A 22908-nucleotide genomic window follows, 5' to 3' on the forward strand; every position below is an offset into this window, starting at 1 on the left:
TTCTGTCATTTCTCCTTAGCCTTTATTTTTAGCCATGTAGTTTTCTCGGTTGGTTCCTACCTGTAGAAGTTGAGGCGTCCAAAGACCCTCTTTGCATTTTGTACTGTTCCTAACCTTTCCAGTGCAAGCTAATATGTTAATCCTTTGTAGTTTCTGGGTGTTTTAATATTCATCCATTGGTAATCCACTACACTAGACAGTGGGAAGCCCCTCTCACAGATCTCCTTCAGGTAAGTCCTTCTCTGCCTTGGGTGTCTTGTGCCGCTTCTCCATCTTGGGTGTCTAATGTTTCCACTTCCCTTGTGGACACCCTGGTTCTGGAGTTGATGAAACACGATTCTCTGCTATACTTAATGCAGAAATATTTTAGACTCTGTGACTCAATTCAAGATTGAATCAATTTATGACCTACAGGGTGAGGAGAACATCACTAGAAACAAAAGCACTGATAACTTTTTATAGTGAAAACTTTTTTGATATCTCCCTAGTGCATTTAATTTTATTTTTATGAAATGAAAGAGAGGATATGCTTATCTTGGAAGGGATACACAATAGAGCATGCTAATCAAATGTGTTTTTAAAAAATTCCATGTCTGGTTTCTTTTTTTGTTGTTGTTGTTCTTATATCTTAAAGATAACAAATTCCATGTAACTAGAATATAAATATTAATGCCATTTTGACTAATCATATAAATTGTTGCAAAAATTGCTAAAATTGATTAATAGAATGATTGAATGTAATAGCTTATCACTGATTCAGAATCACACTCTATATTTATGAATTAAGCTTGATGGGGTTTTATAGCTTAGCAGATGGATAATTATCCTCAAGTGTCTCTTTCTAATACATTATGTATTCAAAACTTGTGTCAATGGGTAATTATCAGAAATTACCGTTTCAAAAATTGATGCTCTGGATCAGAGTCATCAGCCATATCATTGCAAATGTTCAGCTCTTGTTTGTGAGTTACCTGAGTGGCAGGGATGTCAGGTGCCTGGGGATTAGGTGATACTTTCAAGTTCAGCTAGTATTCTCCTAGGAAGGTGAATGAGGTCATGTTGATGGTCATACATCCCCTTGACAATTTTCAGTACTAAAATGCACAATTTTATCTTTTCTAGAACTTATTTCCAAATTTTTCATATTTAAAATGGTTTTTAAATAATTTAAAGGCTTCAGTAAGAAATGTAAAGATTTTCTGTTTTGAAACAAGGACATGAAGATCCCTTCTAGAGTGCTGAATCAGCCACTTGTCACAAAAGATAAAAGTCACTAAGCCCCAAGACAAATAAGTAGCTGTTGTTAACTATACACATCTTCCTGCATTCTCTGAACCACACATTTTATCAGTTCATTATTATCTAGTTCATTCTTGTAAAAGATTTGCAAGTAAATGCATTTGTAAATGATTTGTAAATGTTTCTCTGCTTATGGAATTTTAGCCTCTTGAAGACAAAAGCCATTTCTTATACTCATTTTTTAAATTATTTATTTTATTTGGAGGCTAATTACTTTACAATATTGTGGTGGTTTTTTGCCACACAGGGACATGGAGTTTTGTACATCCATAATCTCTCCCCTTCTCTGCACTTATATTGAAATGGTGAAGCATCCTAAAAAAATTTATTATTGTAACGTGTCCATATTATTATTTATGTTATTACTTATTCCAATTACCTATTAGACATATACTTTTATTTATAGTAATAATCAATTTACAGAATGATCAATACTCTCTGATGCAGGAATGGACAGATAAGATAGACAACGGCATGAATATTGATGATGATTCCTGGTATTAACATTTAAAACTAAATAGTGAATGTTGTTCAGTTTCATCAAATCACCCTTATCTGTTTTAGTTTTCTTTTAAATGCTAAAATTAGTTGAAAAGTAAATGTTTTCATGGAATAATAATGCTAGAAAGGACCTTAACAGTTTTATGCTTCCCTTTGCATTCAAATGGATTTTATCTAAGACTCTCCAAATAGTTACATACTGATAGATATCATTTGAAAACATATTTATATGTATTTATATAATTGTATAGTTCTTTGTAACTAATAAAATATATTACAATGTTTTCCTATTCCAATGGAAATTCTTCTACATTGCTCAAAAGAGTCAACATTAATGGTTATAATTTTGTGGCCACGATGGTAGATTGACAGGTTATATTGCTCCAAGGGTAAAATATCTAGTAGTAATTACAAAAAACTCTGTAAAATGCAGGCAACAGAATTATTTACATGTGAAAATAAAACTTATTTCAGAATAATTTCCCTTAAAAGCTGATTTTTTTCCAGCTTTTATTATTTTACTATAAAGTAACAGTTTTTTTATTAAAATACTCTTGCTATAAGATAGTTCACTATTTTATGAATATTGTGTGATCTTGACAAAAAATTTACCAAACCACCTCAAACATAGCTTTTCATCTGCAAAATGGAACTAGTAAAGATCTAATTTAGAATTTTTCGTAATGCCAACAACCAAACAATTCCAAATCTTTTCCATTACACGTCATGGGATTGTTCTTCCTAGTCCCCTGGAATCTAGTTGGGACTTATATCTTATTTTGGTCAACAAGTAGAAGTGATGTTTGATACTTCCACTTAAAAGCTCTAAGAGCCTGTGTATAAATTGCCACACTCAATGTTCCTGGTAGTGTATCCTCTGTCAGCCTGGTTTTAAGTGTCAGGACAACGTCAACAGAGCACCTAACCAAACAATAGCATATATGAAGAAAGAACAAGAAATAAATTTTGCTGGTTTAAACCGCTAAGATTTGCGGATTACAGATTAATATAGTATAATTTAGTCAAAGTCTGAGAAAATGCACACAAAGTAGAGGCCATACTGTTCAGCACAGGTATTATTAGTAATATTACTATGAACGTTTCATATAAGACAAACAAAAATCAAGTGAAATGTAAACACTTTAACTAGTTAGAACACATAAAACCTAAATACTGAGGATTGATTCTATTCCTCAGTATTAGATTGTAATAGGGGAGAGTGGTGTATTCTCTTTCATATTTGGTGCTGAGTCTTTTCCAATGATGGTTAATATAATTATTATAAAATCATAATTTATAGGAAGAAAGCTTCAGTGTTTTGAAAGTATTAGCTCAGTCATGTCTGAGTCTTTACAACCCCATGGACTGTAGCCCAGCAGATTCCTTTGTTCACGGGATTTTCCAGGCAAGAATATTGGAGTGGTTTGCTGTTTCCTTCTCCAGGGGATCTTCCTGACCCAGGGATCGAACCTGAGTTTCCTGCAATCCAGGCAGATTCTCTACCCTCTGAGCTACCAGGGAAGCCCTCTCAGTGTTTTGAGAGAGTAATTATATGTAAAATTACTGACACTTAAGAGAATATAGAAAACAGAAGTATCAGAAAGGAAACATATACATTTGTTTACTCTCTTAACAATTCATTAAAACTAACTCTAGCATTTGGAATAATCTCTGGTCTGTATACATTTATTGAATATATGAATGAATGACTTTGATAATTCATACCAAAATGTTATTCTTTTATCCTCACTTTCAACTTTATGTGTGTGTTTCTGTTAGTGGAATTCTGTATTTAAATTTTTTCTCTAATATCAGGGCCATACCTTTTGTAAATACTCATCCATCCATGGGATTCTCCAGGCAAGAATACTGGAGTGGGTTGCCATTTCCTTCACCAGATTAAAAAGATATCTTCCTTGATTTTACATATTCTTCATATCTTTATCTAGCTATATAATCATACCCAGAAATTCTTTATCAGTGAAAACTGAAAATGCATTTGTAGCCTGTCCATTCAGGTAATATGCTTTCATTACTCCTGAAATAGTTCTTATCATATATAAATTGTAGAAGGTAGTAAGAAAAGTAACTTAGGAAAGCTAAACTCAAAATTAATTAAATAGATTAGACTCAGAAGCAATTTGGACAGAGGTAAAAATACAAATAGAATAAATCAGAAAATTGTCACCTTTAATTACGAATAAGCCTCTAGTAAGACTGGGGAAATAAAAAATAAAAGTATCAGTCTGAGATGAGAAGAGTGTTTTCTCTTACCTAAGTTGCAAGTAGATATTAATAGTAACTGAAGTTAATACATCAAGGAAAAGAAGAGCTAAGTTTCTGGAGTTATGGGTTAAAACACCAGAATTAATTAAAAACAACAACAACCACTATGGTAAATGGTTAGAAAAGGTTATTTGAGGAGAGGGAAAGAACAAAATTCAAAACCACTACTTTTCACCATAAGCTCTTCTGAATTACTTGATAACCTGTGTGTGTTGTTTTGATCTAACTGTCCACTTGACATCTCTATCTGGGTGGCTCAAATATATCTCAGGAGGGAAAATATCCAACAATGAATTCGCAGTCTCCATCTTCTTTCACTGTGTCTTCTGTCAGTTAATGGCATGAATCCATCTATCTAATCATCCTGGACACTTCCCTTTCCCTCCTTGTTCTTGTCCCATTTCTCACTGAGTCTACCAGTACCGATCTCTTGACTACCCCCAGAATATATAGATTTGCCTTTTTCTTTGTGGCTCCCTTTATGCTCTGTTCTTTGCTGCAGTACTGAAGTAGCTTCTTAATGGTGCTCCCTAAATCTACTCCAGGTTCTCTCATCAGAACTTGAGTGATCTTTTCAAACCTCAGATGTGACTGTGCTTCATATTCTTGGTTAGAGCACACTGATGACTTCCAGTTGCTCTTACGGAACAGCTGTACAGAGCAGCTCTTTCTCCTTACATGGTCTAGGAGGCTCTGCAGCGTGAAGCTGTAATACCATCTTATACCATGTATTTCACTCTCAGTGCTCTCATCCACTTTAACTTTTTAGTATTTTTATTGCTTATTTTGCTTTTCATTCTTTTTTTTTTTTAGTCTTTTAAAGACTTGAAATATAGTTGATTTACAAAGTTTTGTTAGTTTCGGGTGTACAGAAAGTGATTCAGTTATTCATGTATATGTATATTCTTTTTCAGATTCTTTTCCATTATTGATTATTAAAAGATATTGAATATAGTTCCCTGAGTTGCACTGTAGGTCCTTGTTTTTTTATCTATTTTATATATGGAGTGTGTACCTGTTAATCCCAAGATTTTAACTTTGTAAAACTCACATAATCCATCTATTCACAGAACCTTTGCTATGTTCTCTTTGCTGCCTTGTGTAACTACCCTTACTGCGACCCACCTTCACCCTGTTCAATCTTAATCATCCTTCAGCTCTCAGCTAAAAAGACCAGCTCTGCCACACTGGTCCCAGTCGTGGTCCTTGATCATGTTTTCTTAAAGAATTATATTCATTTGAATGACAATATTTGTCTGTTTTGGGTTGTTGTTGTTGTTTTTTGCCCCAGTGTCTAGCTTCTCTAAAATCTTAATCAAATAAGAAAGTAACTACGTAGATTTCTGCTCACTATTACAAGTATAGCAATTAATATAGTTAACTGGCAAATTGTAAAAAATCAAACATTTGTTAAAGAATTAACATATGGCCCACTGGTCATTTATTCCAGCAATAATACAAACTTTCTCAGTCTTCTAGCAATACTTCACCAAGAGTTTTGCTATTCTTTTTCTTATTGGACCCTTGTTTCTCTTCTTAATTGCTGTTGGACAGTTTCATACAATGCTGAGACAACAGTTTACTTTAACTGTAAATGAACTCTACCCTGGAAAGACTTCTGCTACTTGGCATTTGCTAGACCTTTGTGGATATAGGAAAGAGAAATAATTTCTTTCTCATTTAGTGCTGATCACATTTTTCTTTTTTCTCTAATGTTTTTATTTTTGGTCATTTTCTCTATGTTATTTATTCCTTGCAGAATACATAAATATCTATCTCCTTAAATACATTTAGCCTATTAAACTAATTTTGATATTTACATATTTTCAGATAATTATATGTAGGCTATTAGGTTTCCATAGAGAGAAGCTGTCACATTTACTTCTAAACCATAATTGATGTCATTGTCAAGAACCAAATATTATGTTCTATGAACTAAGAACTGTTTTATAAATTATTAAATAAATAAAACACAAGATCTAAAGACAAATCCATTGATTAATGAAGATTTGCTGAATGGAAGAAAATTACATCTTTCTTGAAGAGGAAAATCAAATAGAAGTCAATATTAATGGTGCTTGTGGAGTTGTTCCTTTGTTTTGGAACTACTATGGTGAGGAAACCCGTAGCATCATAAATAAGAGACATGGAAAGCATGTATGAGCTTATATAATTAGCTTCTCTATTTTCAAGTGGGCCAAACAAGGACAGTATAAGAGATTTTTAATTGTCCAAGGTAGTAGTATATTTACAATTATTAAAAAAAAACCACGTTCTTGTTTACTCTGTATTGCTGATCCACATCAGTTACTTCATAAAAACGGCAGTCTTAACATTTTCTGTGTGTTACCAATTGTTAATCAATCTTTCTAATTCTGAGGAAAACTTATGGATTAATTCCAATTAAATAAAATTGTTCCCAGGAGAGAATTATAGAAGTAAAACTAAAGTATGTTATGTCAAGATTTTCTGTTAAATTTCAAACTGAATAGAAAAAAGACAAGGTTTCCTTAGTTTAACAGACATGGTATTTTGACTTGGATAGATGAAAAAGATCAAAGAGTTAGAGATAAATTTCCACTTTCTCCTGACTTCATCAAATTGCAGTAGAGTTTGACAGGCTCTTTTCTTTTGCTAACTCCCACATCATAAATTTGAGCTGAGAATTCTCAACAAATGTCAAAGATGCAGCTTGTCACTTAGTTTTCCTTACATGAACAACCTGATGAGGCATTTTCCAAGCTACAGAAAAATTCTATAATCCAGTTATAAATTACGGAGGAGGCAATGGCACCCCAGTCCAGCACTCTTGCCTGGAAAATCCCATGGATGGAGGAACCTAGTATGCTGCAGTCCATGGAGTCACTAAGGGTCGAACACGACTGAACTACTTCACTTTCACTTTTCACTTTCATGCATTGGAGAAGGCAATGGCAACCCACTCCAGGGTTCTTGCCTGGAGAATCCCAGGGATGGTGGAGTCTGGTGGGCTGCCGTCTATGGGGTCACACAGAGTCGGACACGACTGAAGCGACTTAGCAGCAGTTATAAATTAAGAGACAATTATATTATAGAGATAGTTCCAAAATGATTGCTAGAACCTGTTATCTGTGTTGCTTTAGTTCTCTGGAGAGTACAGGACTTACTATGCAGACAGATATCATTCCTTGAAATATCATAGAAAGTTATATTTTTTATGACAAATGCTCAATGGTGCTCATGTATATGATGTGTTTATGTATATGATGTATTTTTTATTGTTTCCATAAGAAACAGCTAAGATAAAACAACTCAAAGATTAATATACAACTCTCTAGCTACATATAAAAATCACATTTCACTAGTGTAAACTAGCTTTATATTTAATCAAATAAAAATGTCCTATATTTGGTCTACTTGTTAAGAATTAAATAAAGGAATATTTTACTGCAGTTATTTTTGCTTAATGGACTAAATTACAAATGTGACCAGTCAGATGTCTAATTGCATTTTATTTGTTTTTTTTTTATAGGTTGGATTATGAAAGAATAATTTCATTTATCTTAAAGCATCAAAATCCATGTAACTTAAAATAAATGACACTTTCTTCCCTAGAAAGTTTGAACTGACCCTTCTGGCATTTACCTTTCCTTCAGGGAGATCCTTCACAGAAAGCTATAAAATATCTGCTGGCAGATACACACCATTTTAGTGTGTTTTTTTTGTTTATTTTAAATTATCATATTATTATTGACCATATTTTCCACACTGTACATTCCTGTGAATTATTAATTTTGTAGGTAAAATTTTGTACCTCTTGAAACCCTCGCCTTCATTTGAAAAGACCCTGATGCTGGGAAAGATTGAAGGCAGGAGGAGAAGGGGATGACAGAGGATGAGATGGTTGGATGGCATCACCGACTCTGTGGACATGAGTTTGAGTAAGCTCTCGGAGTTGGTGATGGACAGGGAGGCCTGGCATGCTGCGGTCCATGAGGTCGCAAAGAGTCAGACACTACTGAGCAGCTGAACTGAACTGAACTGATTTTTCGCATCCCCACTTACTCCGTCCCTCTGGTAACCTCTGTATCTATGTCTGTTTCTGCTTTCTTATGTTTATTCATTTGTTTTGTTTTTTAGAACCTACATATAAATGAAATCATATAGTATTTGTCTTTCTTTGTCTGACTTAATTTCACTTAGCATAACCCTCTATGCCCATCCATGTTTTTGCAAATGGCAAGATTTCATTCTTTTTTTTTGTGGCTGAGTAATATTACATTATATATACACACACACACACACACACACACACACACCTCATCTTTATGATTCCCCCGCACCAAAGAATTGATACTTTCAAATTGTGCTGGAGAAGACTTTTGAGAGCCCCTTGGACTGCAAAGTGATCAAACAAGTCAATCCTAAAGGAAATCAACCCTGAATATTTATTGGAAGGACTGATGCTGAAGCTGAACCTCCAATAGCTTGACTACCTGATGTGAAGAGCTCACTCACTGGAAAAGACCCTGATGCTGGGAAACATTGAAAGCAAAAGGAGAAAGGGGGGGCAGAGGATGAGATGGTTAGATAGCACCACTGACTCAATGGACATGAATTTGAGCACATTCTGGAAAATACTGAAGGACTGGACCCCAGTGTATTGCAGTCCATGGGATCACAAAGAGTTGGACACAACTTAGCAACTGAACAACAACAACCCCGTTTACTGCCTTGATCTGAAGATAAAAGATAGAATTAAATATCAGAAATTTTCTGTGAAAGTGAGAGAAGAACAAAACCTGTTCCTCTCCATCTCTCAAAGAAGAAAGAATTCCTTTATTCACATAAGTTCTAAATCCATTTATTTGTTTTTTAAAGCATAACTAGATAACTCTGGAAAATTTAATTGTTGCAGTAGAGTGATGTTCCTTGATGGGCTGATACTAAGACTTTGGCTCCCATAAGCCTCATGTATGCATTTTAAGGAAAAATTACTTAACTCAGTATTTAGTTTTCTGTCATGCTAAAAAAGAGGTAAAGCAAAGTTCATGAACTATCAATATGGTGAGAAAATTCCTGGGAAAGACTGTTATATAAGCAGGAATACTCTCCCTGGTGTTGGGAAACTCTGAGATCAGTAGAAAATTGTTCAAATTTCTAATCTAGAAGAAAATAAAGACTCAGAAAAATTCCATTTAAAACAAATTGCTCTATCTGAGCCATCCGGGAAGCCCCTATGTTAGGGGAAGCCCACTGACTAAAACCACCCACCCTGGCCAGGCACCATAGTAACCATTTGCATGAGTTGTTTTATGACAGGAGGTCCTGGTAAGGAACATGGAACTAATAAGCCACCACCAACTGGAGGAGTTAAGGAAAGGTCAAACGGAGACAACACATGTCTGACCACCTCCCAGAATCCTTCTCGCTGGCATCCATCTGGGCTGCACCACCAGGAAGGACTCTGAGACGAATAATTGGCTAAAGACAATCTGGAAACTAATCCCATCACCATAAAACCCAAGCCACGTGGCAGAGCTGTTCTCCTGGGTTCCCTTACCCTACTGCTCTCCACCTGGGTGTCCTTTCCCAGTAAAATCTCTTGCTTTGTCAGCACATGTGTCTCCTCGGAGTGTTAGACAGGAGTCCAATTTCAGGCCCTGGAAGGGGTCCCCCTTTCTGCAATAACTACATAACCTTATAAACTTAGGAATAAGCCTGAGATGTAAAGAATAATGATATAACAAAAAGTCAGCAAAACAGCTGGAAAGAAGAGTTATTTTTGTGGGATTTTTCACCAATCAAACTCTGAAGAAGAAAGAACCTCAGCGTGGCAAAAATAATTAATGTGTAAAAGCAAAAAAGAATAAGAAAGCATTATGAAACCAAGTAGTCTGAACATAAACAAGCTTTTAAAGTAGAATAGAATCAGGAGATAGACTGGGATTCGATAAATTGACAACACTGAATTTTTACTACAACCCTGGAGATTGGATTGAATGTGAAAGAATCAGAAGTTGAGCTTGAATAAACAAATTATAGCAACAAGATGAAACAATTTTAAGTATTCCAAATTCCAAATAATATCTAGAAACCTTTTATTGTTCAGTGGAAATTATAATAAGCTGTGGTTCAATGGGTCCTATCAGGTCGGACTGAAAACAACTTTTCTCTCAATACCAATGTTGAAAACACATATCTGAAGGTCAGTTTTTGCTGTTATTAACTAAAAGATCAGTGACCATGAACACAGAACTCCTGGGGCACGTTCTTAAAAAAGCATTGTTAGTAAGATATTGATAATGATGACTTGTTTGATAATTTGTGATGACAATGCTAACTATTGCATCACAATACTGGTTGGCAGCTATTTTAAAGAAAGCACTATTTTGAATGCAAATTGGAATGTAAATTATTTACAGCCTAGATTGCCTGTGAAGAATAGCTCTCAAATGCCCCCTATTAGCATAAGTATTGTTCTTTTCCCAGTCATTTTTAACCTCTCAGTGAAAAAGTTCCTCTTAAAGCATAGTTTAAGCCAGCCTTCTTTGTAGGTCTCCTTACTTTTCCAAACATGTTTAATGCTGGTATATTTTCTTAATTCTCTTGGTTAGTACAGATAGAGTCTTGTTTTGTCTGCAAGCCTTGGAATTCATTCCTGACTTTAGTTTGCTGTACACCATCTTAACGCCATGCAAATCCGCTTTAGCCATATGGCCCTGACTTCTGATCACGGACATGTTTTGAATAGGGTACTTTTTTAATTTGTCCTAGGCTTATGTGCTCTGTTTAATAACTGAATGATTTCATATTCTTGCTTTGGTACCTTCTTCATCTCCATCATTCCCATATGACTTGTGCCTTGGCTTAATTATCCCTTTGAAATTTGATTTCTCATCTTCATTAATGCTCTCCTCAACCTACTGAGGATTATCACTAGCCTTGCTAGGCTCACCTCTTCAGCCTACATATTCTAATTATGATAGTGGGAAAGATGAATGTTTGCAAGGGGAAATCAATTTTTATTTTCTTTTTTTCCTAGAGGAAGATTATTTTAATTATGCTTTTAGGAAACTTCTCTTTCTAACAGAAACATGGCCTCCCAAAAAAGAGAGGTTAGGAAAGTGAACCCAGAGTAAATGCACAGAATGCAATGTAACCAAAGTACTTTCCCACACTTAAAAAAAGTATGTCTTGTATTATATTGAGCAAATGGTATAGAATTGGGAAGTTCCTGTCAAATAGCCAAAACCTATGCTGTATCCAAACAATTATAAAAGGGTCAGCATGAAGCATAGTTTAAAAAACTTAAGCATGCCTGATGCTTTATCTTAGCATTTTGAAAAGGGATTAGTGATAACTAAGGACATATCTTTGTTACACATATTGAAATTAATTATATGTGTGTATTGGTCAGAAGGAAACAGAATTCAATTCAGATGGTTAAACTGAAACTACCTTGGAAGAGGACTATGTAAATTGATGTGGTTGTTGCCTAAGGAAAAAAACAAAGCTTGATGAGATACACGGAGACTAGCAACAGTGGGCAGCTGCTACCACCCCCAGAGGCACCTAAAACAATGCAGGCACAGTCACGTGAAGAGAGCCAGTCAAGGAGGGACAAAGATAGTGCCAGAGATGTGAAATCAAAAGAGGGAAGAAATACCCCAATGTTCATTATTTCCTACCCTCTAGTTTTCTGTCGGTGTCTCCTCTCGGTCAGTTCCTTCCTCAAGCTGGTCAATGGATAAACCTAGTGTAAACAGGTTATCCTTAGAATTCAGCGTATTGAGGCATGGAACACATCAGAGAATCTCAATAATGGGTGTGAGTAGAGGAAACACCTAGTAAAATATGAACCCTATTTGACTCTTTGGTAAATTTGTGTGATGGACTAAATCATTGGTCCCATGTTAGACTTATAAATCCATTTCAAGTTCACCTTTCCACTTTTTCACTTTGAGCTTGGCCAGTGTTAGCAACGGCGGTACAGAGGCTTAAACATTCTTGCACAGTTTCGCTTGCCCTCTTGTACTATTGCTGTTGCCAGGACAGTATACTCCAGTAACACTTTAGCTTGGGTCCTCTGCCACCCTCTCAAAAAATGACCCATGGAGCAGAGTCCCCCGACCAACCCACAGACCTGCAGTCTGAAGCAACGCTTTTCCAGTTGGCCTGTAAGTGTGAAAATTAATTATTACTTTTTAAAGGCACTGAATTTTGCAGTGGTTTGTTACACAGCAGTTCTGTTCAGCTGACCAATATAGTATGCATCGTGCTCATTCCATGTTCAACCCGTTAAAAATTCCGACTTATTAAAATAGTACTTCAGATAAATGGAAAGATAGAACTATCTGAAACTGAGAGAGCCCGGCTGATTCTGTGGTCATTATCTAGAACTATTCTGCTGTCTACTCTTAACAACTGACTTTAATTCAGAAGATGGGATGCTAAATACTAAAAAATCATTGCCCCAATACAGACTTGTCTTCCATGAATTATTGGAGAAATATTTTTAATATTTTTTCTACTTGTATACTTTATTTTCTTAATACAATATTGTATCCATATAAAAAGAATACTTAATATGGATGTATTATGGATGCATAACAGTATAATGGATTCCTAGACTTCCCATTCCCACTGCATATAATAGAACATTTTATCTAAGTGCTCCCCCTGCCCCATTCTACTGTTTTTCTGATTCATGAAAATGATATCATATTGGACATAGTCTTTGGATGCTTGAAAAAATTTGTGTCTAAGATTGATCAATAGTATTTCTTATTGTATTTCTAGAATAAGATAGTATATCTTATCTAATTACTATCTAGAATAAGACAGTATTTCTTACTACTCTATTCTTTTTTGTTGTATAATATTCAGTTGGATTTATATGTTGTACTTGATTTGGTAGTTTTCTTGTCAATGGATATTCCCAAACTCTACCTGCTGTGGGCACAATGAGCCCACTATACTCTATAAATGAGTATAGTCACATGGCAAGAAGAGGTATAATAAACTTTACTGGTTAATATCAGTCTACCACAATGTGCAAGATTTGGTTACCAATTTCAGGAAATGTGAATTATGCTAGCAAGAATTCTTGGACTCATTTAACATTGATTTTGAGTACCTTACTCTCTCAAGTTATGAGAAAATCTTAAAGATTGCTATCAGAAGCAGATTTTAAAAACCTAGCTTTAGAAACATTAGCCATATTTACCAAATGAAATAAACTGGCATCTATTTAACATTTACTAGGTTCACAGGACATTAAATTTACCCCTGCTGTGATGAAAGACTCTTAATGAGTACAGAATACATGTTAATAGTTATACAATTCATGGAGCTGTTTTCAGCTTGTTATTTCAAAAAAACGTGACCCTTTCCACAAGGATTTCTAATCACTGTTTCAATGCAATACAATACAATGGAAAGTGAAATATAGATACTTTATAGAAAGTTCCAGCTCATTTTAAAATGAGACACAGTGAGCCACTACAGAACTTAAGCATTTCTATTAAAACCAGCAAGACTGATATTTTGAACAGCGAGTGAGAGTAAAACCTTCAGTAGAGATCGGCTGATACAGATTGAGAAACAGACTCCGCATGAGGTAAATGCATAAAAACCCTGCATTTAACTAAGGGCCCTGAAGTACTAACCATGATAGTTTGGAGCAAGATAATATAGGAGTCTCCAAAAAAGAATCTTTTTATGTTAAATAATAAGAAAAAGAGTGAAGTTCATGCCAAAAAATTTTCAATAGTTTTTCCTCTGATGGAAGCAAGATTAACATTGTAATCCTTCCACATATCATTTATTCATTATAGACTGTCATTCATATACATACACACATATGTTTTAATTAAAAATATCAAGTTCAGTCTCTTCTCAAAAAACACTTTAGTCTCATTCATAAACACCCAAGTTAAAAAAAAAAAAGTCTCTAGGTATTAAAAGATAAACAACGTGGACAGACTGTGTGAATACATCTTATTGGAGCTGAAGTTTTGGCGCTCGGTGTGGGCGTGCATAAGGAAGTATTTCATCTTACACAGTAACATTCCTATGCAGCTTAATTCTCTTAGAAGTATCACAAATAAGATTGTTGCATAGCTAGTCAGGAGCAGAAGCTACAGAGCTTCAAACCATTAGCTTTTTTCCTTCTACGTCTTTCTGCCTAAATTCCTATCCCAATTAACAATATCTGCTAAAAATAAAATGTTGAGTCCCTCTACTCCTAAATCTATTTGTCCATTTACCTTAAGTAGCTTGAATGATCACCATGCTAATTAAGATAAAGTTACTTCCAAAGAGGATGACTGTACTTTAACCCAAGCTAGCTACCTCTAAACTTTATGCTGTTGGTCACAACACAGATGGAGTAAGAGATTATGAATGGATGAAAGCACATCCACAATCATTAAAGAAAAACCAACTCTAATACATTCATTTTGCTGTTAGACAATCTGTATCATCTTTGTATGCAGACTTGGGTATTACATTCTAGGACAATCTATGCCAAAGACAATTCAAAGTCTTAAGTATATGAGGGGTTATTATACCAAGGATGCTATTAAGTTGCCAGCCATCTGGCAGTGATGAGATGAGCTTAAATTTTAGTGGATGGGATTTAGGATGCTCCTGATCGTGGCTGATATTGATGGAACATTCCTGGAGTATGGATTGGTGGATAAAAGATGTAGGAAAACATACTGCTGTGGGATTAGAGGCACTGGTACTGTAACAGGTTTCCCAGGGAGACTTGTAAATCTCCTTTCCAGGAAATTGTTGATAGACGCCTTCCAGTCTGGCCTAGTGAAAATCTGTCCTGCCTGCATCAGAAGTAATGATCTCATGTCTAGAGGTCCTTTCCAAGCCTATAACAGAGAACTAAAGACAACACAAAGAACAAAGCATCGTGTCAAATAAATTTTTTGTATCCTCCTTAAAGCTTCCCTATTACCTGTAGCAACAGATGACTCTGAGTATCAATTATATGAATAAAACAAGTCATCTCACAATTAACTATGGTGTACATTGCAGGTAGTGATCTTGGCAACTATTATCCTTGTCATTTAATCATAATTTAAACTAGATTTTAAAAAGAAGAAAAACAGCTCTGGTAGTAAAATCTTGTTGTAATGATCACAGTGTTTTTCTATGGGCCACTGTGGAATGATAGTGATGATTTTACAGGATAAAATATTGGTCTGGGGAGTTCTTGACACATGAAAGAGTAAGCACATAAGACTTCCCTAATAAATCTTTCCCTTCCCTGTGCTTGATTTACTATGCAGGTCTGGTTCCACTCTTATTTTGGCATCACATTTCATGCACCATAGAAACCTGAACAGCAGCCCTTTTAAAGAAGCACTCACACCCCAAGCTGCTTCGCTCTCCCACTGCTTACCCCTCAACTCAGATATTTCATTGTTTCCTTTCCTTTTGAATGCTTTGGTTCAAGGGCTGTTTTTATCACCCTGAAAGCACATTATATCACCTGGAAAACAGGTATCCTGCTGACTCCACTTCTGCTGAAATGTGCTATATTGCACTCTCTGTGCATCTCTTCAGCAAGACACGATGCTATGAAATCTCCTTTCCTGTCACTGTTTCAAACAAACCTTTGCAACCACAGATCAAGACTTTTAAAATTCACTCCCTGATTTGTAGCCGCTCATTGAATGTTTTGCAGGCTTCAAACATGCTGTTGCAAAGGAACAGTGAAGCTTTTAATGTTTGAAGAGCAGCAGGGATTCACTTCTTTAGTGGAGAAAATTCAAATTTGCAGATCCAAGCTTGGCACTGTGGGGTGTCACATTTCCTACAATCTTGTGAGGCCAGCAGGTGTAACAACCCTGCCACCTGTCTAAATGAACACGACTGCTCCTTCTATGTGCCGCAGAGTTAAGAGTTTATCTCCTTCTTTTCCATTTTCTTGCTGCAAATCATTTTCAGAAACCCACTTAGAAGGCTGGACTGCGATTCAGCATTTCTACATTGTTTTTTTTCTGATTGTGAATGTCCTGATATTCCTGACCATTCACAGAAGAACCAAGTATCATTCCTATGCATTGGATAAAGCTGTATCACATTTAAACACAAGCCAGAAACCAAATCTCAGCTTTCAAAAGAATACTACAGATACAGTTTCTTTTAACTCACCACTGTCTCATTTTTAACCTCTCTTCTAAGCTACACAGGAGATAGTAAGGCAGTAGGACTACAAACAGGATGTTTAGAATCAGAAGACTGAGAACCTACTTTTTGTGTGCTTTTGCTCTAAGCTTCCTAGCTTTTTAAAGCTTCTGTACTCTTCTCTGCAAAATAAGATGCAAATTGCGTTAGTATGAGGAGTAAAAGAAATTATGTCATTTGTCTGTTCAGTGAGCCATTCAGCAAACATTTATCAAGGACCAATTCACTCTATGGATCAGATTAATGGGTATAACAATAGATAAGACAAAATACTGATCCAAAGTAAAAAGCATTATGTTAATCATAAGACATTATATATTTTTTTCAGCTGTCACTTTTGCAACCTAAAGTGGGAGTTTAGAACTAGCTAAGTAGTCAAGAAACAGTATTGATAATCTTACAATTTGTAATCATAGACAATCAACAGGTACTGATGGAGAAACTATAAAAGTATGAGATTTGGAGAAAATTGTTATCTCTCGTGTAGTGGAAATTCTGCTAAGGGTCTGATGCAAAAACAAAAACGAAAACAAAAAAACCAAACCCAAAAAATAAGCAACGTTATTTTTTCTTGTTTCAATACAAAAAGATACTGAGAAAAAAAGTTTGTGTGAGTCAAATTATTGTTCATAATGTCAGATAATGGTTACAAAATTGCATCATTGCCTTGTTTTCAATGTGGGTAAAAGAGCCTAAATTTATCAAATAAATGGAAAGAAATGTATCTTCAGTCTTCAACTGTATCAAAGGAAACTTTAATGTAATTCCATCTTCCTTCACAAGATATCAAGGCAAACTTATAAACAACTGTTGGACTCAGTCTTGTACAAAGCCTTTTGGGGAGACAGTAGAGTAAGTGAAGGCCCAAATTTTACTTTTCGATAGTTTACAAGCTATTTGAGAGAAATAGATTTGACCTGTATGAAACAACTAAAATATGTTGCATATTAAGATAGTACACAAAACTCATTAGATTGTAATCTAAAATGCTTATACAGTAAAAAAAATAATCATTTAAAAATAAAATTTCAAGGAGCTTCTCTAAAGGATAAATTCTATAAGCAGTTCAAACACAGAGCCAGTGTTTTTGTCCCCTTTCTTTCTCTTAGAACTAGGTTCAAATATATGTGTGTATTTCATATATATATGTAGGTATATACTAGCATGAGTAAACTTCAAAAACGTGTTAAAGAACACATATAATATGTTGACTTCTTATAACATGGAAATACATTAATAAATTCTATGTATTAATATATATGTATGCTCAGTTGCTCAGTTGTGTTCAACTCTTTGTGATCCCACGGACTGTAGCCCACCAGGCCCCGCTGACCATGGGATTTTCCAGGCAAGAATACTGGAGTGTTCCTCCTCTAATATATATGTATAGTCAGTGTATAAGCCTACAAAGAATGGCATATGCCAAATTCAGAAGAGTAATTAATGACCTCTGCTCTTGAAGGAAATTGAACCTGGAAGCAAGTGTATATAGAGATTTACATTTTGTCAGCAACTATTTTTTCTTCTGTCAGGTAGTAGATAACGATTTTTTAAAACACTGTATCTATGTTTGTATGTTACTTAGTTTATAATTCCAAAAATAACAATGCCATAATGGAAATGATGCTTTAAAAATAAAAGATGAACCTGTTATACAGAATGGATTTAGTGGGAGTGATAGGAAAAAAACGACAGGCAATAAAGATGCCTTGTAGAGGTTACTGTTTAGAGTTCCTTTATTGCCACTGGATTTCCTGCTGTTTCTATGATCTTCCTAATCAATGCTTTGCACAGAACTTAACTTGAAGTTAGTTGTCAGTAGAGCATTATCAACAGTATATATAAACTTAAAATTCATTGATTTTACCATATTAATAATTAGCCCCATTCAGTAGAAATTGCTTGTTTACCTGATAAAACTGGCAATGCTTAATAGCTTAAGGAAGATGCAGAAAAAGTGGTGGGGGAACAGGCAAAAAATCATACTAGATTCTATAAAGTTATTTGAAGATAATAAATAAAATACTATCATTATACATTCAATAATTTTTCTCTACGTTGTCATATCCAGTCAACATTATCAAAAAGTATCTTTGCTTGTAAAATTAATTTATTCTTAATTTATGGGTTAGATTACTGATATTCTGAAAACTAATGAAATAAGCAAGACATGTAAGCATCTCTAGGACAAAATGAAATATTTCCCACAGTGAATATATTAATTGTAATTTTTAGGTTTTTCTGCTATTATGCTTTCCTAATTAGTCTCATTTATATTTATCAGTGGTTCTTACATATTACTAATTATATTAAGTTTGATAAATATTATATAATCAGTTATCAAACTTCAGTGATTTAAACCTTCCCAGAAATTAATAAATAATGAAATCAAACAGATAATTTTAAGTAACTGGTTTATACTCTGGGTTATTGTCACTTAGGACTTCTTTATCCATATCAACTTCTCTGTGTTAAGCCAATGTCCACATCATGGAAAATCACTTTCTCTTCTTACTACCTGTTGTTGAAGTGGGTGGTGTAATTTATATTTTAAGCCTATCATACAGAGTACCGGAAAAGCAAATTTAGTGTTATATTTAGGGCATATACCTGATGCAGCTGAGCGTGTAACATAAATTACTTTGGAACCATCAGCTCTTTGGAACAAATTGCAGAGTAGAGTTGTTTCCCTATTTAGTTTTCCTCTGTGATTTTAGAAATAGTCCAAAGTGGTGATGATATATGTCAAAGTAATTTCCACAGTGCCTAAAAGCAAGTGAACACTTCAGAACTTGCTTTAATGTGACCAAGTGAAATACAGTTAAGGTGTAATGAAAAATGTTGATGATGGTGATGATAATGATGACTTGAAAGTTTTAACTGAATTGATAATTGGATATCCAGACCAAATTGAAGATAAACTGAATTGCAGACTTTCCCTTGACCAATTGCTTAATTATCTATATTAAAAATCATTTAAATAACTGTGCATAAATAATGAGATTCAAATCTCATATTAAGAATAACATGAAGGCAAAAAGCAAGGGCATGGGGACCAGACTGCCAGGGTTCAATCCTAGTTCTGCCAGTAAGGCTATGTATGTGACTCTGGGCATGTTACTCAGCCACTTTATGTCTCAGTTTCTTCATGTGTGAAAGGAGGTTAACACATCCCATATAAAGTTGATTTGAGAATTAAATGAGTTTTGTAGAGTACTTAAAACAGTGTTTTCTATGTTCAGCTTAGTTCAGTCACTCAGTAGTGTCCAACTCTTTGCAACCCCATGGACTGCAGCTTGCCAGGCCTCTCTGTCCATTACCAACTCCTGGAGTTTACTTAAACTCATGTCTATTGAGTCGGTGATGTCATCCAACCATCTCATCCTCTGTCGTCTCCTTCTCCTCCCACCTTCAATCTTTCCCAGCATCACGGTCTTTTCAAATGAGTCAGTTCTTTGCATCAGGTGGCCAAATTATTAGAGTTGTAGCTTCAACATCAGTCCTTCCAATGAGTATTCAAGACTGACTTCCTTTAGGATGGACTGGTTGGATCTCCTTGCAGTCCAAGGGACTCTCAAGAGTCTTCTCCAACACCACAGTTCAAAAGCATCAATTCTTCAGCACTCAGCTTTCTTTATAGTCCAACTCTCACATGCATACATGACCACTGGAAAAGCCATAGCCTTGACTAGATGGATCTTTGTTGGCAAAGTAACGTCTTGGCTTTAAAATATGCTATCTAGATTGGTCATAACTTTTCTTCCAAGAAGCAAGCATCTTTTAATTTCATGGCTGCAGTCACCATCCACAGTGATTTTGGAGCCCCCCAAAATAAAGTCTGACACTGTTTCTACTGTTTCCCCATCTATTCCCCATGGAGTGATGGGACTGGATGCCATGATGTTAGTTTTCTGAATGTTGAGCTTTAAGCCAACATTTTCACTCTCCACTTCAACTTTTATCAAGAGGCTTTTTAGTTCCTCTTCACTTTCTGCTGTAAGGGTGGTGTCATCTGCATATCTGAGGTTATTGATATTTCTCCCGGCAATCTTTATCCCAGCCTGTGCTTCTTCCAGCCCAGCATTTCTCATGATATATTCTGCATATAAGTTTAATAAGCAGGGTGACAGTAGACAGCCTTGACGCACTCCTTTCCCTGTTTGAAACCAGTCTGTTGTTCCATGTCCGGTTCTAAATGTTGCTTCCTGACCAGCATACAGATTTCTCAAGAGGCAGGTCAGGTGGTCTGGTATTCCCATCTTTTTCAGAATTTTCCACAGTTTATTGTGATCCACACAGTCGAAGGCTTTGGCATAGTCAATAAAGCAGAAATAGATGTTTTGTTGGGATTCTCTTGCTTTTCCTATAATCCAGCGGATGTTGGCAATTTGATCTCTGGTTCCTCTGCCTCTTCTAAAACCAGCTTGAACTTCTGGAAGTTCACATTTCATGTACTGTTGAAGCCTGTCTTGGAGAACTTTCAGCATTACTTTACTAGTGTGTGAGATTAGTGCGACTGTGTGGTATTCTGAGCATTCTTTGGCATTGCCTTTCTTTGGGATTGGAATGAAAACTGACCTTTCCCAGTCCTGTGGCCACTGCTGAGTTTTCCAAATTTGCTGGCATGTTGAGTGCAGCACTTTCACAGCATCATCTTTTAGGATTTGAAATAGCTCAACTGGAATTCTATCACCTCCACTAGCTTTGTTCATAGTGGTGCTTTCTAAGTCCCACTTGACTTCGCATTCCAGGATGTCTGGCTCTAGGTGGATGATCATACCATCGTCATTATCTGGGTCATGAAGATCTTTTTTGTACAGATCTTTTGTGTATTCTTGCTACCTCTTCTTAATATCTTCTGCTTCTGTTAGGTCCATACCATTTCTGTCCTTTATCAAGTCCATCTTTGCATGAAATGTTCCCTTGCTATCTGTAATTTTCATGAAGAGATCTCTAGTCTTTCCCATTCAATTGTCTTCCTCTATTTCTTTTCACTGATAACTGAGGAAGGCTTTCTGATCTCTCCTTTTTATGCTTTGGAACTTTGCATTCAGATGGGTATATCTTTCCTTTTCTCGTTTGCTTTTCTCAGCTATTTGTAAGGCCTCCTCAGACAGCCATTTTGCTTTTTGGCATTTCTTTTCCATGGGGATGGTCTTGATCCCTGTCTCCTTTACAATGTCATGAACCTCTGTCCATAGTTCATCAGGTACTCTATCAGGTCTAATCCCTTGAATCTATTTCTCACTTTTGCTGTATAATCGTAAGAAATTTGATTTATTTGCTATTATTTTCTCCCATTCAGAAGCCTGTCTTTTCACCTTGCTTATATTTTCCTTTGTTGTGCAGAAGCTTTTAATTTTAATTAGATCCCATTTGTTTATTTTTGCTTTTATTTCCAGAATTCTGGGAGGTGGATCATAGAGGATCCTGCTGTGATTTATGTCGGAGAGTGTTTTGCCTATGTTCTCCTCTAGGAGTTTTATAGTTTCTGATCTTACATTTAGATCTTTAATCCATTTTGAGTTTATTTTTGTGTGCGGTGTTAGAAAGTGATCTAGTTTCATTCTTTTACAAGTGGCTGACCAGTTTTCCCAGCACCACTTGTTAAAGAGATTATCTTTACTCCATTGTATATTCTTGCCTCCTTTGTCGAAGATAAGGTGTCCGTATGTGTGTGGATTTATCTCTGGGCTTTCTATTTTGTTCCATTGATCTATATGTCTGTCTTTGTGCCAGTACCATACTGTCTTGATGACTGTGGCTTTGTAGTAGAGCCTGAAGTCAGGCAAGTTGATTCCTCCAGTTCCATTCTTCTTTCTCAAGATTGCTTTGGCTATTCGAGGTTTTTTGTATTTCCATACAAATCTTGAAATAATTTGTTCTAGTTCTGTGAAAAATGTGGCTGGTAGCTTGATAGGGATTGCATTGAATTTGTAAATTGCTTTGGGTAGTATACTCATTTTCACTATATTGATTCTTCCAATCCATGAACATGGTATATTTCTCCATCTATTAGTGTCCTCTTTGATTTCTTTCATCAGTGTTTTATAGTTTTCTATATATAGGTCTTTAGTTTCTTTAGGTAGATATATTCCTAAGTATTTTACTCTTTTTGTTGCAATGGTGAATGGAATTGTTTCCTTAATTTCTTTTTCTACTTTCTCATTATTCGTGTATAGGAATGCAAGGGATTTCTGTGTGTTGATTTTATATCCTGCAACTTTACTATATTCATTGATGAGCTCTAGTAATTTTCTGCTGGAGTCTTTAGGGTTTTCCATGTAGAGGATCATGTCATCTGCAAACAGTGAGAGTTTTACTTCTTCTTTTCCAATTTGGATTCCTTTTATTTCTTTTTCTGCTCTGATTGCTGTGGCCAAAACTCCCAGAACTATGTTGAACAGTAGCAAATGAAGCAACTGACAAACAACTAATCTCAAAAATATACAAGCAACTTATGCAGCTCAATTCCAGAAAAATAAACGACCCAATCAAAAAATGGGCCAAAGAACTAAATAGACATTTCTCCAAAGAAGACATACGGATGGCTAACAAACACATGAAAAGATGCTCAACTTCATTCATTATTAGAGAAATGCAAATCAAAACCACAATGAGGTACCACTTCAC

The 22908-nt window shown here is 35.4% G+C and overlaps 1 long non-coding RNA gene across 15 annotated transcripts in view; it reads left to right on the top strand.

Annotated features, from left to right (window-relative positions):
• LOC138435699 (uncharacterized) overlaps positions 1-22908 on the top strand; it is a 260432-nt gene that overhangs the window by 102222 nt on the left and 135302 nt on the right. For 6 of the 15 annotated variants that reach the window (XR_011255185.1, XR_011255192.1, XR_011255193.1 and 3 more), the window contains one exon: positions 7598-8234. The exons of the other annotated variants lie outside the window; for them this stretch is intronic. This is a non-coding gene — a long non-coding RNA (uncharacterized lncRNA). Of the gene's footprint in view, positions 1-7597; positions 8235-22908 lie in introns of those variants that run through there. 15 annotated transcript variants of the gene reach the window in all.

Source organism: Ovis canadensis, chromosome 3, assembly GCF_042477335.2.
Source record: "Ovis canadensis isolate MfBH-ARS-UI-01 breed Bighorn chromosome 3, ARS-UI_OviCan_v2, whole genome shotgun sequence".
Classification (NCBI taxonomy): domain Eukaryota; kingdom Metazoa; phylum Chordata; class Mammalia; order Artiodactyla; family Bovidae; genus Ovis; species Ovis canadensis.